We start from the raw sequence: 16,939 nt of genomic DNA, 5'->3' as shown, positions 1-16,939 counted from the left end.
ACCACAGGGTTCAGTCCTGGGTCCTCTCCTGTTTGGTATCTACTTCTCTGAAGTACAGGCTAACACAGAAGGTCTTTAGCTAACTAAATTCACAGATGACTGCAAACTAGGAGCCATAATCAAAACTCCTAACGATGTGGACATCCTACAAAAGGGCTTCACTGAAACAGATGCCTGGTGTCAAAGCCATGGTCTCAAGCTCAATGCCAAAAAGTGCATTATCATCCCCATTGGTAAAAACTCTGTACCCATGAACTACAACACAGGCGATAGTCTACTTAACACCGAAAGTGTGATAAGAGACCTTGGAACACAGGTGGACAGTAGTCTCTCCTTTGATAATCACATCGCCACAGTGGTCAGGAAATCCTTCTACATGGCAAACCTCATCACAAAAAGTTTCTCATCCAGAAAAAAAGAGGTCAGTGTTCCCCTCTACTCATCACTCATTAGACCCATTATAGAATACAACACCTCTTTTGGTATCTACCTCACAAGACATCTACAACAACTGGAAAGGCCTCAAAAATACCTCACAAAGAGGATTACTGGCCTCAAACAGATGCCTTATGCAGACCGACTCAAAAAACTCCAGCTTTACTCTGTCGCATATCGCCCACTCAGAGGCGATCTCTGAATAACATGCAAAGCTATGTCAAACCCAGAGCTATTGGACATGCTCCACTTAAAGAAATCCCAATCCCTCCGTGCTACACGCTCTAGGGACCTAAACCTTGTCACCACAATAAACAGAACATGCTGGAGGGATAGATTCCTGTCCCAGAGACTTCCCATACTCTGTAACAGACTACCTGTCTCTGTGAAACAGAGGTCTTCATTATCACTCTTCAAGAAAAATCTTGATAATTGGATGGGTAATAGGAAATTCACCCCGGGGATCACTTCTGTGGTTCTGCTTGACAAGGGCACAGGAAAATAATTTTCTTGGGTGGCAAAAGCCAGGTTACCTTTTTGGCTAGGCTTGTATAGGCTCTAGGGCTAATAGCCTAGTACTTACCTATGAACCTATGAACATATGCACACACACACACACACACACACACACACACACACACACACACACACACACACACACATATATATATATATATATATATATATATATATATATATATATATATATATATATATATATATATATATATATATATATATATATATATATATATATATATATATATATAAATATATATATATATATATATCTTTAGGTTAGCCTGTAGCTACGTTTTCTGTGTGCGACTGCATAGTTTGCTTTAAGCAGTCATAGCTTTATATCTTAGAGGTGTGTATTTTCTATACTTCCTTCTAGTATAAGCTAGCTCATTTTTATTAGAGAGTAGCTGAGTCCATTTTTATTTAGAGGGCTCTTCTCTTTCTGTGTGATTATCAGTTAGCTTTTTTCTTCTTAATATCAATTGATTAGAATTGTTGTTGTACGGCAGTTTATTTATTTATTTTATTTATTTGCAGTTGATTAACCAGGATAGTCCACTGGGCCAATAATAACCCATTTTAAATGGAGTCCTGGGGAGAAAAGCTCCAAGACAAAACAAAGATTACAGCAGTTGCAATTAAATTTTAGGTTACATTAAGTACAAAAACCAAATATTTAATATGTAAATATACAGTTTTTTGAAATGGAATAGTACAATTAGAGAATTATAAGAAGTTATTTACAATTGGCTTAGTATTTGCTGGATGCAAATATGAACTTAGAGTCTGGAATAAATGAGATAGTTGCCTGTAGAAAGAGGAGAATAGGCTGTGTGGGGTGGGAGCAGGGACATTCCCACTTGTATGTTAGATGTGAGTGAAGTGATTTTTTTAAAGGAAGAGAGGTTTGTGGTGGTATGGATGGAGGGAGGGAGGGAGTTCCATAGGTGTGCCTGGGCAAAGGACAGGAGGTTTTGTCCTGGGGGACGAAGAGGTTTGTACAATTCTATTAGGTTTTGGTTGTTAGATCTTAGGAGTCTTTCTGGGTGGTGCATTTTAAAGGTAGAGGAAAGGGAGTGACAGAGGGAGGGGTGAAAAATGTGTTAGTGTGTATACGTAAGTTGAGTATAGGTGAGATAGTTGGGTAATTCTAGCCAGTTTAGTTTGTGGAGAGATGTGCAGCGGTGGGTTGATGATTTGTGGCTAGTGGCAAATTTGGTGATTTTATTATAACAAGAGGACAGTTTTGTCTTTAGAGACAATTGTAGGTTTGTTAGGAGAGGGACACCATAAAGGAGGGAAGGGATAAGAAATGTAGTAGCGAGAGTGAGCTTAGTAGATGTAGTGAGGTAGCGATTATGGAGGTAGAGCATGCCAAGTTTTTGGTGTTTTTTTTATGTTTAGTTGTAGATGGGTATTGAATTTAAGTTGGTCATCGATCTGGACTCCTAATAGTTTGGTTTCAGATACCAGTTCAAGAGGTGTGTTGCTCTGGCTAGTGATGGAGAATAGGTTTCTATCAACGGTGGTGGTTTTAGAGGGGGGAAATACCATGAGTTTGGTTTTTGACGCATTGAGTGCTAGGTGATTGTCTTTCATCCACTGTTCTGTGATAGAGAAGGCATCTTGGGTAAGCTTTAAGAGAGTAGTGATGGATGTGGCAGCACAGATTATAGTTGAATCATCTGCGTATTGAATAAGGTTAGCATAAGGGAATGAGCGGAAGAAATCATTTATGAATATATTGAAGAGGAGAGGACCCAATATGGAATCCTGGGGACACCAGTGGGGTTGTTAAGGAAAGAGGAGATGGCCTTTTTCCACTTGACTGCTTATGGCCAGTTAGAGAGGTAGCTGGTAAACCAATTAAGATAGGAAAGGGATAGGTTTAGTTTAGAAAGTTTAGTAAGGAGAAGGTTGTAAGAGATGGTATTGAAGGCCTTAGTAGGTCAAGTAGGAGGGTAGATACAGTAAAGCCAGAATCCCTGGCTTTATTCACAGTTTCCAGGAAGGATAGGAGGGCAGTCATAGTGCTGTGACTGGGTCTGAATCCATGTTGGGTGGGAGTTAATAAGTTATTATCTATGAGGTAGGGAAGGAGTTAAAGATGGATACATTTTTCTAGGAGTTTAGAGATGGGAGAGAGGATGGCGATGGGACAAAAGTTTGTAATATTGTTGTTATTGCCTCCTTTGTGCAGGGGTATGATGAAAGCCTTTTTACAGAGTTGCGGTACAAAACCTTCTTGGATAGAGCGATTGATTAGGATACTGATGGGGAAGGCAATGGCTTCGGCAGCTATGCTAAGGAAGGATGAGAGAATGTTATTGGGGGCATTGGAGCATGGTTTTAGCTTTTGCAGGAGTTTTTTTATGGTAGAAGCTGGAATGGGTTTTATGGAGAATGGTGGGGGTTGGGAAGAGAGGGTATGAGAGTGTGGAGGTGAAGGGGTGACAAGAGAAGAGATGCAGAATTGGGGGGCGAAGTGTTATTAGAGAAGGATGAGGTTAGTTTGGAAATAGAGTCTATGAAAAAAGAGTTAAATTGGATGGCCTGATCTTTATCTAATGCATTTGGCTCAGGGCTTGGGATTTCTGTTGTGTCGGCTTTTAGGAGGGTAGTGATACCTTTCCAGAATTTTTGTGGATTAGTTTTATGGTTGTTTTGAAGTAAGGAGAACTAATTCTGTCAGTCTGCTGTAATAAGCTTTTTAACTCTGTTGTGAAGTGTTTTGAACTCATTAAGGATGGTGGGAGTTTTGTTTCTTTGATAACGTGCCCAGACTTTGTCTCTAAGGTGCATGGCAGTTAGTGTGTTGTTGGTTAGCCAAGGGGCAGTATTGTTTCTTATTCTTTTGGTTTTTATGGGGGCATAGCTATCTAACAGTTTTAGGAAAGTTGAAATGAAGGGGGAAACAACATTTTCCAGGGGTAGAGTTTTTAGAGGGTTCCAGTTTAGTGATTTTAGGAAGTCAGAAAAGGCTTTGGGGTTGAAGCTTTTTTGGTAGCGAGTGGTGATGTAATTATGAGTTACATGTAAGGGTGAAGGAAGACACCTTGTAAAGATGGGGAGGTGGTCACTGAGGGAATTGGGAAGAGTCCCACTATCAGGGTAGTAGTGGGGGTGAGAGACTAAGATCCAGTCTAGGGTGCAACCACTGGAGAAGTCTTTAGAGGGCCTGGTTATGGAGTTGATGAGCTGAGAGTAATTATATAGGTTGATGTTTAGGGGGTGTGAAGGGGACTGAATAGAGGACCAGTTAATGTTTGTGTCTCCCAGGATTATAGTTTCATTGCTGATATTCATAGAAAGCCAGGAGAGGATATCTTCAAGTACTGAGATATTGTCTCCAGGGGGAATGTAAAGGGAGGCTATACATATGTGTTTGTGTCTATTTAATTGAAGTAAAGCTAGTATTAATTCTGCGTTGGCAAAGTGGGGAATGGGCTTATTATAGGGAGTAATGGATAGGGAGGATGAGTGGAGTAGAGCTACTCCCCCACCCTTTCTATGGGCCCTGTCTTTTCTGATAATGTAGTAGTTAGGTGATACTATTTCAGCATCTTTTATATGAGGTTTTAACCAGGTTTCTGAGATAGCTAAGATGTCAGGTTTGTTGTACAGTAGCCAGGCATGCAGGTTGGGAATTTTGTTAGCTATGCTTTGGGCATTTAGAGAAGCTAGTAGGATGGATTTGGATGTAGAGGAGGAGGTGTTTGGGCCTTTGAAATTATATATTTCCCTATTAAGATAACTTGTTTAAATTAAAGAGTTGCAGGTCCATTCGTCCTTTGATTACTTGGCTGTTATAGCTTTTACAATGTCTAAACATGGTAAAGAAGTTAAAACTTCAGATTTCAAGAAATGCCTTAAGTGCAGTCAAAAAATGTCCATCACCGATGGGCAGACTGAATGTGCTTACTGCCTAGGGGCAGTTCATTTACAGGAGTCATGCAATTTACCACTTCTTTAGCTCCATGGTTCTTTATGAGAGGAAGAACAAGCTAATCATAAGAGAACTGGTGAAATCTTCTTTTACAGAGGCCTTGGAACAGGCTCAAAGTCCTCCAAAGAAGCCCATTTCTCCTACACAAAAATTGGACAAGACTACAAAAACTTCAAAAAGTTTATCCTCTACTGCTTCAGAGGGTTCAAAGCCATTGAAAAAGTCTGCAGAGATGTCTCCAACAAAGTCCAAATCTGTTGGGTCTGAGAGAGACCGTCCACCTTGGCTCCACTGGCATTGGAGCCATTGGTTTTCCAAGTGAGCAGCTGGTCCCCAGCTCTGGAGCCAGTATCTCGTACATTGAGGTCACCTTTTTTACAAACCATAGAATCCCCAGCTCCCTCCTCTCGATAGTCTAAAAGCCTTTCTGACTATGATGTGGATTGTGTGGTGCAGAGGCTCTTGAGGACACTGATGCTGGCAAAACCTTTGTCAGAACCGACCCAGAAGGATTCGGCACTGACTACACCTATCCCAAAAACATCAATTCCTCCTCCGTTCCAAGTTGCGGTTTCAGATCTGGAATGAACAAAACTGATAGTGCTGGAACTGTCAGAGCTGAGACCTGTTCTGGAATCTTCAGCTCCTACTGCTCTGACTACCTCGACGCTGTCTGAGGGGTCTAGGAGCTGACACTCCCTGGCCAGGTCCAGGGAGGGGAGTCGGGCCGATTTTTCTTCAGATCCAATCTTGCCTCTTGGGGCCTTGGCTCAGGTGAGTTCTGCTTCAGAGCTGACCACCATGTGGCCAGGGGAGCCTTCTGGTTCTTCGGAACTGGGGGTTTCCTTGGGTCTTGGGTGGGGGCTTTTGAAGCTATGAGGAGAGCACTGTCTCCATGGACTGACACACTCTCAGGTCCAGTCATTCCTCCGCTAAAGGCACCAGTGTCTATCTCGGCATTACCGACTCCACTCAGATGTAGAGATGAAGAGCCCCAGGTTGTCTCTACAGGCAAACCCTTCTCTTCCAAAACCTCTCTGGAATGTCCTTCCAAAGAGGTTCCTCGGAAGCGATTATGCAAGCAGAAGCTTTTGGACTTGCCACAGGAGTCAGTCACATCTGACACAGACCTCGATGACTCAGAAGGGTCCCCACGGTCGCCCTCTGAAGATGTCTCCTTTGCAGACATCTTAGAGATCCTTAAATAGAGAGGTGGCTGGAAGCCCATCACCCCTTTTGATGAGGAATCTGTTTACCTGAAGGTTTTTGGATCTCGTCCTTCCACCACTTGGGTGTCTTCATCTTTCGACAAACTCATGGAATTGGTTTGTCAAAAGGAGTGGAAGTCTTCAGATACAGTAGAACCTGTCCCTAAGAGGCCAAATAAATGTATTACTTCTCCAGAAGACAAAACATTTTTGGCGAAAGGTGTCCCAGTAGATGCTATGGTGGTGGTGGCAGCCAACAAAATGGAGTCGTCTGAGATGTCCACATCAGTCCATCCTCTGAACAAAGACTCACACATGATGGACAGATATGGCAAGCACATTTTTTCTTCAGTGACCTTTACACTCAGGTCCCTGAATTATCTTACCCATTTCACAAGACTACAGAGAGATCTCCTAAAGGAGCTTGGAGACAGTCTCCAGGGTTCAGTAGCTGTGGAGGTTGCAGATAAGATGTCCTCCCAACTCTCCACCCAAAATTCAATAGTGAACTCGTCCATGAGGCTTGCTTCTTATGCAGCCAATGGAGCGAGTAGATCAGCGGTTCAGGAATCGCCCTTAGGAGACATTCCTGGATACGCTTGTGTAACTTTGTGGAACCCTTCAGGTCATCCTTTATTTACACCCCTTTCAATGGCTCATCCCTTTTCGAGCCTAAAGTCAAAGAAACACTATCCAGGTGTGAACAGGAAGGCAAGACACTCTCTGCTGTGGGAGTCCATATTTCCACATCTTCTAAACCCTATACTAAGGGTAAAAAGAGAGGGAAAATGTGGTTTTGAAAATCGGAGAGAGTCTTTCCAGACACAAGTGATGAACCTTCCTCCAGGGGCAGAGGAGGAGCTAATAATGGAAGACACCGGCCACACAGCAGAGGGGGTCTGCAAAACCAGTGCAACAAAGAATCTTTCTTGGGTAAGCCCTTTCAGTGCTCCTGAAAGGAGGCCCATCTGCCCCTCTCTGGAGGCAGTCGGGGGTCACTTATCTTTGTACCCAGATGCCTGGCTAGGAATAACAAAAGCCAAGTTGGTACAAAGTATCATATCAGAAGATAATCTGTACCCTTTTCCATGCCAGCCCCACTAATGGGAAGGATTCTGGATGTTCCACCCAGTCATAGGAAACAAGCAACCATAGAAATTCAGAAGTTGCTTGAAAAAAGAGTCATCCAACCGGTCCCTGCAGACCAGATAGGATCCAGTACTTACTCAAGGTTCTTTTTAGTTCCAAAGAAAACAGGGGACTGGAGACCCATTTTGGATCTCAGTAGACTGAACAAATCTGTAAAAAAGACAAAGTTTTGAATAGTCACACTGCAGTAGATACTCCCTTTTCTTGGAAAAGGCAATTGGATGTGTTCTATAGACCTCCAGGATGTGTACTACCATATAAAAATGGACAGACCATCCAGGAGTCATCTGCACTTTCAGCTGGGAGCCAGTCACTATCAATTCTGAGCTCTGCCCTTTGGTCTCACTACAGCCCCCAGAGTGTTCACCAAATGTATGACAGTGGTTACAGCTCACCTGAGGCGTTTAAGATTCTGGGTGTTTCTATATCTAGATAACTGGCTCCTAACTGACACTACCAAGCATCTACTTACACAAGTGAGAGACACCACTTTGAAATTCTGTGCTTGCTTAGGGATTATGATAAACTACAAAAAAATCTGCCTTATTGCCATCTCAACATTTCATTTTTATAAGCACAGATTTAGATATTTCTACAATGACAATAAAACTTCTATCAGAAAGGATATATACCCTTCAAGCACAGCTTATGTTCCTCCTTCAAAAAACAAAGACTCAAGCAAAGACAATTCTCAAAGTATTGAGCACGATGGCAGTAGCGATCAGTGTAATTTCCCTAGCTCGGACGCACATGAGGATCTTACAGTGGCTCCTATTTGCCCAATGGTCCATGCAGGAACTTCCAATGTTGCATCAGATAATGCTAAAAGAATCTTTCAAGAAAGACCTACGTTGGTGGCTACATTCAGATCAAGTGACCTTAGGTTGACCCTTCATTCTCTCATCTGCACTAGCTACAGTGACCATGGATGCCTCCCAGATAGGGTGGGGGGGGGGCATTATCTGTGAAGGACAACCCAAGGCATGTGGCAGGATCACGAGGCCCATTTGCAAATCAATGTCCTAGAGATGAGAGGAGTGCTTCTGGCATTGCAGGCATTCCAAGACTTTCTTCCACTAAGAACAATTGCAATCCAGACAGACAACATGTCAGTTGTTTGGTATATAAACAAACAAGGAGGAACCAAATCTCACCCCCTTTGTTGAGAGGCCCTGAGAGTATTTCAGTGGGCTACTTCCTACCAACACTTTCTGATAGCAATGCACATCCCAGGGAAATACAACATGATAGCAGACAAACTTAGCAGAGCAATTCTGATGCCGCATGGGTGGTCCCTGAAACAAGAAGTAGCGGAAACGATTTTCCAAAAATGGGGCCAGCCTTACTGTGACCAGCTTTCTACATCCATTAACGCAAAATGCAGCAGATACTTTGCCCAAATCCCCCCTCCAGAGGAACCCCCCCCCGAGGAATGCACTTGTACACAATTGGCCCCTGGGTCTCGTCTATGCTTCCCCCCTTTTCCATTGATTCTCAAAGTTCTTCAGCCAGTACATTGGGAAGGACCTTAATTTTAATAGCCCCTTACTGGCCTCATCAAATTTGGTTCCCCTTCCTACGGCCTCATCCTCAGGAAGAGACTTAGATTCTGGACCCAGTACCAGATCTTCTGATCCATTCATTGGGGGCTCTTCACCCTTCTCTTCAGACCATCAAGTTTTCAGCTTGGCTGCTCCAATTCCAACTATAGCCTATAGCCGAGCTACAAAATCTTTCCTCTGCAGCACAACATATCATGATTTCTTCTCACAAGTTATCTATGAAAAGATTATATCTCAACAAATGGGAAATGATTTTCTATTTGGGCATTAGAGAATCATAGTGACCCTTAATCAGCACCTATTTCTTCCATTCTGGAGTTCTTGACAAAGCTTTTTAATGAGGGAGCGGCTGCAGCTACTATTTGGGTGCAATTAGCAGCAATCTCAAATTTTCATTTAGGGAATGAAGGACTAAATATTATGTCCCACAGACTTTCAAAGGCTTTTCTGAGAGGCACTAATCTTTTGAGACCACCTATTAAACCTCCACTGCCACCATGAAATCTGAATTTTGTATTATCCCAAATAATTCTTCCCCCTTTTGAACCTGCATCATCATGTGACTTAAAGTTTTTGATGTGGAAGACTAGTTTCCTGGTGGAACATCAGCTTTGGCTTCTAGAAGATTCAGAGGTTACTGATTGGCATATTTTGTGCTTTGACCCTCTTCTGGCTCTATTAATAATAGGGAATGACATGTGAGCATTAGTATATTAGCAAACAAGATCTGAGGAAGGCACAGTGCATCATGGGATAGGGAGTGAGCCACAAGCTGGTTGAAGACCTTGAGTTATAGTAAACAGCCGAGTCAGAACCGATGATCGGTTCTGAACCCATCAGTGCAGAATGAAGGTGAGATGGACAACTCACATGGAATGTTGTAGTAGGTACCTAACTTCTTTTTGATATTTCTGGAACCATATGGATCACTAAATAAGTATAAATGGCAAACTCTTCAGCATAAAGTCTTTTTTATAATGTGTGTTCTTTAGGTTCTAGGTCTTAAACAAGATTTTATAAGTTACAGTAAACACAGTAACTATTAAGTGTGAAATATGTTAAACGACTTTCAATATCTCAGCAAGCACTTCAGTTACACACTTATTGTCAGCAGAATTTTGTTCACCCAGTTGAGAGCTATTTTATGAGCAGTTCTCTCTGTGTTACTTGGTTACAAGATCTTCAGAAAAACATGATATTTATGACAATACAAATAAATATTTTATGAACAAGAATTAATTTCTTTACCTATCCTAATTAGAGGTCCGATATCAATACTACAGTGTTTGCCATTATGTAAGCTTTAAGATGAAACATTTTAATATGTTGTATGTAGCACGGGTTTAGAATTATTAATGCAAATATGAACAAGCAATATTTGGCTCCTAGAGGTGTCAGTGGGCTATAACTGTAAAAACACCTGGAGGTGTCAGCCAGCTGTAATGAGTTAATTATGTATGGCACAAATAATTTTTAAAAGTCATGTGTACTGAGGTGCCCATATCCTTGATTATTTGCAGGAACTGTATAATTTCATGAGGAAAGCTTTCAGTAGATGATTTGCTTGTGTCTACATTTAGAAACTGTAAGCCAAGACCTTAACATGGTCAGGGACTGTCATTATGTCTCATGCTTTCCATAGTATTTCATAATTCACAGATTTTAGAATGATAATCTGTCAGTGGCTGCATATGTTTTGAGATAAATAGTACAGGATGTTTTTTTACCATATGCAGGTGTAACGACACATATCCACCCTTCACTGCTCTACTGCGGATACTGATGAATTAGGACCATATCAGCCAGGGCTGCAGGTCTACATGTTAGTATGTACAACAGTTTGCAGATACTTTTGTCTTATGAAACTGTCTTCACTGGGTTGCACTTATGAGGTGTCATATGCAGATGCTGAGTGAAAATGCAGCATATTTTGTCATGGTTTATTTTTTTTCCACATTGAATAGACTGACTTCAGTTACATCAGTCCATATCCTTCTAATGTGGTTACATAAAAATATGACTTTTCGGGATTAGTTACACAGTTGTGTCCAATGTGATGCTGTGTGGCATTTAACACACACCTGACTTTCACGTTCATACGTTACACATATATAAGCTTGACACATTACAGGGATCTTTAGCTCAACATGACTTTATGGTTTTATGTCTGTCCCATATTCCCATTACTGTTAACCTATGAGGCAGGGCTATTATCTGTGAGGGTGAATGAGTAGGTATTGTGAATTTTGTAGCTACAACATAGTTTTAGTGGTTATAGTGACTATACCATAATCTGGACAGTCCCATAGGCCTAAGTTCAAAACATATCTCTGAATGTCATAATTAACCCCAGAAGTATAGTGCCCAGTGTGTGTGGTGCATACTGTTCCTTTTTGGTGTTATTACATAGGTGGTGCGTGTTGATTATCACGTGTGATTATTACAGATATATTTGATAGGCTTTTGTGCATTTAGTACATTTGCATGTGTTCTGCTACAATGGACTAGGACATATATGTGTAGCAGTACTGAGTCTCACACTGCTGATGGGAAGCTGTCAATGGGCATACTACGTTTCTACATCCTAATGTGTACATGCATGTTTTTTTTTTTTTTTTTGCAAATGACTCAGAGAAGCAGACACATCAACTTCTCCCTACCATGAAGAGAATGGACCCCATTCCTAAATCAAGGTACAATTAGAGTTCCTGAAATTAGTATTGCTTCAGTCCTAGATGTTAGCCATGAGTGCTCTTCTCAGCACCTACAATGTACCAAGAATTGATTCCTTCTCTAATTCATATGGGGTTACATGCATTTGAGGAATATTTAGATACATTTGTAAATTATTTTCTATATGCCCTGTTGTTCCTACTACTATTGGAACTGTCTGGGTATGTTTCTTTCACATTACTCTCATTTCTGCTTGCATATCCTGGTATTGTATGACTTTGTGTCTCTATACACACACCGTAATCACAGGGTGTAGCATTCAATGATCAGTATTACTTTTGTCTTTTTTTCATAGACTACGGTATCTCATGTTTTTGCATCTATTTTTTAAACTGTTGGAAATGGGTGATCACGTTATATAAGCCTTATTACTCTGTATAATGCTTTGTTTTTCATGTTTCCAATACTTCTCAGCTACTGTAAAATTAAAGTGCATATACAATCTCCTTTGCAACAGTCCTGCTACATTATTGTGCCTTTCAGTATACAGGCCCTCTTACCACAAGTATATCACACCCAGCAATAAAATGTGTGACTGTTTCTAATTCTGTTACACAGAATTTGTATTTGTCTGTTTCTCCCACATTTTCAATGAAATTTGTAAACCAACATATGCATTGTTCACAATCCTGGTATGCCATTATTAGCCTTTCATCTTTTAGTTTCAGTTCACCTCTCCTTAACCATTCTTGTGTATAATCTTGGTCAGCATGACTTTCTAATATTTTTCCTTCCAGTCTGATCCTTTTTCTTCTATTCTTTCTTTTGAATTTTAGCACATTTGGTTGCTGTCTGATTTTTGTCAGATACTGGTTTGACTTCCATTCCCACTTGATTTGAAAATGCTTCCATTATTCACAAATACGGGATGCTGTCAAATGCTTTTTTGCAATTTATCCATGCAATACTTAAGATTCTTCCTGTTTCTCTCTCTCTCTCTCTCTCTCTCTCATGGTTTTGTTTAGCAAAAAATGTTACTTTATTCTATATGACAATTTATTACCATTTTGTTCTGTTGCTGTAACTGTTTTTTTTTTCTGAATGACTATAAATTCTGTCTGCATTAATTCCAATCTATAGTTTGTATATTGTCAGATGACAGGTTATTGGCCTATAGTTCATTGGATTACTTTTTTTACCTGTTAACCAGGTTGATGTCTGTTTGGGATGTGCATATAAGTACTTCTTACTCAGGGCTAAATCTTTGTGTAAAGAAGTTAATACTTTTGGCTGGAAGTTAAGTACTGTGTCTAGGCTTTGGGCTTTCCATTTAGGAGGTTCCTTAATTTTGTCTCAATTTCTCTAGCCGTTATTTCATACAATTTCATGTCCTCTGCATTATTGCTACTTACTTGTTCTTTAATTCTTCTATATGTTCAGCATTTGTCACGTTCAACATGATTTTCATAAATACTTCTGCAAAATGTGCCGATTTCTTCTTTTGTTGTATGATATGTATATTTCTTTTTCTTTTGGTTTATTTAAAATCAATGCATTGCTTATTTTGTACTTTTTCTTTATATTTCTTGCATGCCCTCTAAGTTTTTCTTCTTCTGCTGATATTTTAAGTTTATTATTAGCAATAGTGTATAACAAACCTTTGTGTGTTTTGATAATTTATGCTGCTTTTACCATGCCTATCTTTCTAAGTATTTTTGAAGACCCGTTCCCTTTTCTACATTTTTCTAACAGTGATATTTATTATCTTAACTGCATTTGTGGCATTCTATTTCTTCCCTTTCATTCCCTTCCTTTGTTACTCTGCATTTTGTGGTAACATTGTATCCATTATTAGTATAGCATATAGTAATATACCCTGTTTATTTCTATGTCACATGAATTTCTCGTCAGTAAGTCAATGGAATGGTAGTTGTGGTGAGGCAAGGCAACTTACGAATGGAACAGCTAAGCAAGTTTAAATTCACTGTGGATCTCCTGCAGCAAGTGTGTGAAATGTGTTTACATTACCTCTGTGTTGGCATGCATTCACTGTATTAAAGATGCATGCATGTATGCAGAGTTTGTGTGTGTGTGTGTGTGTGTGTGTGTGTGTGTGTGTGTGTGTGTGTGTGTGTGTGTGTGTGTGTGTGTGTCTTCTTAAAGAAGATGCAATGTTAAAGAAGAAGTGTTTTTATTTTTTTAATTAATTAAAAACTAAGTATGGAAGCTCACCTAGGCAGCTGGGCCCTAGTATACAGACCCCCCCTCCCCATGTTCAATGGTCTTTGTAAACCAAAGTGTATGTACTCCACTATCCTGGGTCATCAATATTAACCTTTCACCTTTTGGTTTCAATTCACATCTCTTTAACAAATTCTGATTGACATAAAGGTGTTCCAGGAGATCTCTGTACTTGTCACAATATGTATGCCTTTCCATGTCTTCCCTTATCATGTAATACTTCTCCTTATATTCCTTCTTCTATTTTTTTGCCACATTTAGTTGCTGTCTGATTTTCATCTACTTCTGGTTTGATTTCCATTCCTGCTTGACACCAAAATGTTTCTGCCAAACTAAGATAAGAGGTTATGTTAGACATATTTTCCTCATGTTTTAAAGCTTTCACTATGTTTGGATCTGGTGTGATCTATACATGAAAATCAGTTTCGAGGAGGCTCCTGCCTCCTTCAGAATGAGAAATATATAATCTTGGTATACATTGACTTCTACATATCATTTGATAAGCATGAAGCATTTTTCTTGTTTTCCTGTTCAACATATCCAATACCTTCTGGAGCCAATCACTTACCCCCAAACTGTAAGTTAGAACAGGAAGAGCAAATTGGCTTATAGCTTGGACTTATTCCTTGACGTTAAGGCCATTTTCACTATTAGTTTTTGTCTTATGAAGTATTCCATACTGAGTTTTATTTGCATTTCTTCACATTGTATTGCTGATCCTTCATCAGTTCCCAAATATTAATACACTGTCTTCTGCCAAAGGCCTTTTATATCACATTCCTGGTTCAGACTGATATTTTCTTGGTACAGCAACTTTCTTGCTTTAAACGTTGCTTTTGCACATTAAGACCAAATAACATTCTTATATCATCTGAGAAAGTTTTAAACACTTACAGTTGTGTTTAACTCCTCATCTGATTATTTATACAGTCTTAAGCCATCCACAAAAAGTAGATGAGAAGTCTTTAAGCAAGGTTGTTTTCTGGGAGCCCAAATGTAACAATGGCCTAATCTGCTAAGTAAAAAACTTACTGAGTGAAGGACAAGACAAAACATCAGCATGGCAAAGAATTAGCATGGGATATCTGCTTTTTAATTTTTAACTCTGAGATAATATTATGTCCTTTCTCATGACTTAAGTGCCAGGTAGTTTGCCACTGTTTCATGGTGACTGCAGGATGTATCTTGTACATCTGTAAGTAATCTTTTACCCTTGAATTTGGGATGCTGTCAAATAATTTTATGTAATCTACCCATGTCATACTTAGATTCTTCTTTTTACAATTCTGTTATGGCTTTATTTAGCAAGAAATTATCCTTTGCTCCGTATGACTTTATTCTGTTACCCTTTTGTTCTACTGCCATGATTCATTTTTTTCTAAATGGTTATAAGCTTTGTCTGCATAATTTTCCATATACAGTAAACTCTCAGTTAACCAGCACCCATGGGGATTGTTAGACGCTGGACAACTGTTGTTTCTGGTTCCTTGAGAGTTACTATTAAAAATAGGCCTGACTAATACTGTACCCTATACTGTTTGTTTGGTTTGGTTTGACTTGTTCTTGGGTTGGGAAGAGAGGGAATTTATTCCTATTTTGCTTTTTAAAACTCTAAAACTCTAAAAATGCATGGTATACTAAACTCTACTCCCTACTCCTCAAATAGGAAAAAATGTCCAAATCTATCACAATATGTATATTGCTCTCAACTTGTACCATATCTATCAAACATAAACATAATAGAACCACATAAACATGGCAATGTCTCCACAAACATACTGAGACACTGCCCTACAACCTTTTTGTAGACCACAACACAAACCTACTTTCTTTCCTCTTCTACTTCCTCTCCAAGTTTGACCTCTCCAAAGCACCAACATATTACTAGAACCCCTCTAATCCATCTCATTTGATGCCCCAGCCATTTATGGCTCTCGAACCCTTCCAATACAAACAACAAAACAAGCATCCACAAAAACAAAACCATCCTTCTCTGGGACTACATCATCCATTGAGTGCCTCGTTTCCTGGAGAGTCCTCTTTTCCTCCCCTCTTCCCTCACTTTTCTCCCTCTTGCATCTCCTCAGTTTTACAAATTCTGGCTAACTTTCTTTAGAACACTCATCTGCTCACCCCCATCTACCCCTCTCTCCATCTACCCTATTCACTAAAGTCTCACCAGTACAGTATAAAAGTATTCCTCTCACATTTCTCTCTAAAACCTCTAAAACAACAAATCTCTTGCCAACCACTTCTTTAACCCTTTCCTTTCTTTTTCCTCTCCCCTCCTCAAAACCATCTCACTCTCTCAACACGCTTCACCCCTACGATACTTCACACTTATTCAATTGGAAATAATCTCTTCTATCGACCTTCATTTTCTAACATAAACTAGTTAACAGAAAGATAGGATCCTTAGTTAGATAGAGACCTCAGGACTATATCTATCTCAGCACAGAAATTTCTTACCTCACTCACCAGAACACAACTTTTATCTCATCTTATTTCTCATCTCTTTATAAAAAAAACCCTTCCTAACCAACAAAAAAACTAGCCTTAATAAAACTCTAATTGCTTTGCTTAACATTGCCTAATTTCTAACTGGTCTCTCCTTAAAAAACTTACACTGGATGGCCAGAATTAATGAAACTATTCCAGAAACATCAACTTCTATTGCCAAAATAATATACCAACCTAAAACTAAAAACCCCCATATACTCTCACAACTCATACCCCTTATAAAATCCAACTCCAACTCTCTTCCAAAAATCCCAGTAAACTCAACACAATCAAAAAACAAACAAACTGAACAAAACTCTCTATCAATGCATGTGGGGTAGGACAAAATTTGTTACCCCATAGACCCAATATAATTGTTACCCACTCTTATAACTCTCTTTTCAAACAGAACATAAAGTGCATTTCCAAAATCACTGGCTTTGCTCCCTGTGGTAAAACTCTATATCACTACCTAATACTACCTAAATAAAACCATCTCTCTTACTACCCATACTTTCTTTTTCTTTCTTTTCTTCTTTTTTCCCTTTACTTCTTCCTTCCTTTCTGCAGTACTTTTTCTGCAAAATTCTTTCTCTTACTTTCTTTTTTTTTTTTCCCTCTCTTCTTCTTACCTTATCCTCCTTACCTTCCTCCTTTCTATGTTAATCTATCTTTTTTTTTCAACTGGTTAATTGAGAATACTG

Source organism: Protopterus annectens, chromosome 3.part0 (genome assembly GCF_019279795.1).
Source record: "Protopterus annectens isolate FY-2018-M chromosome 3.part0, PAN1.0, whole genome shotgun sequence".
NCBI lineage: Eukaryota > Metazoa > Chordata > Ceratodontiformes > Protopteridae > Protopterus > Protopterus annectens.
The sequence above is the reverse complement of the archived record's forward strand: the minus strand, read 5'-3'. Positions refer to the sequence as shown.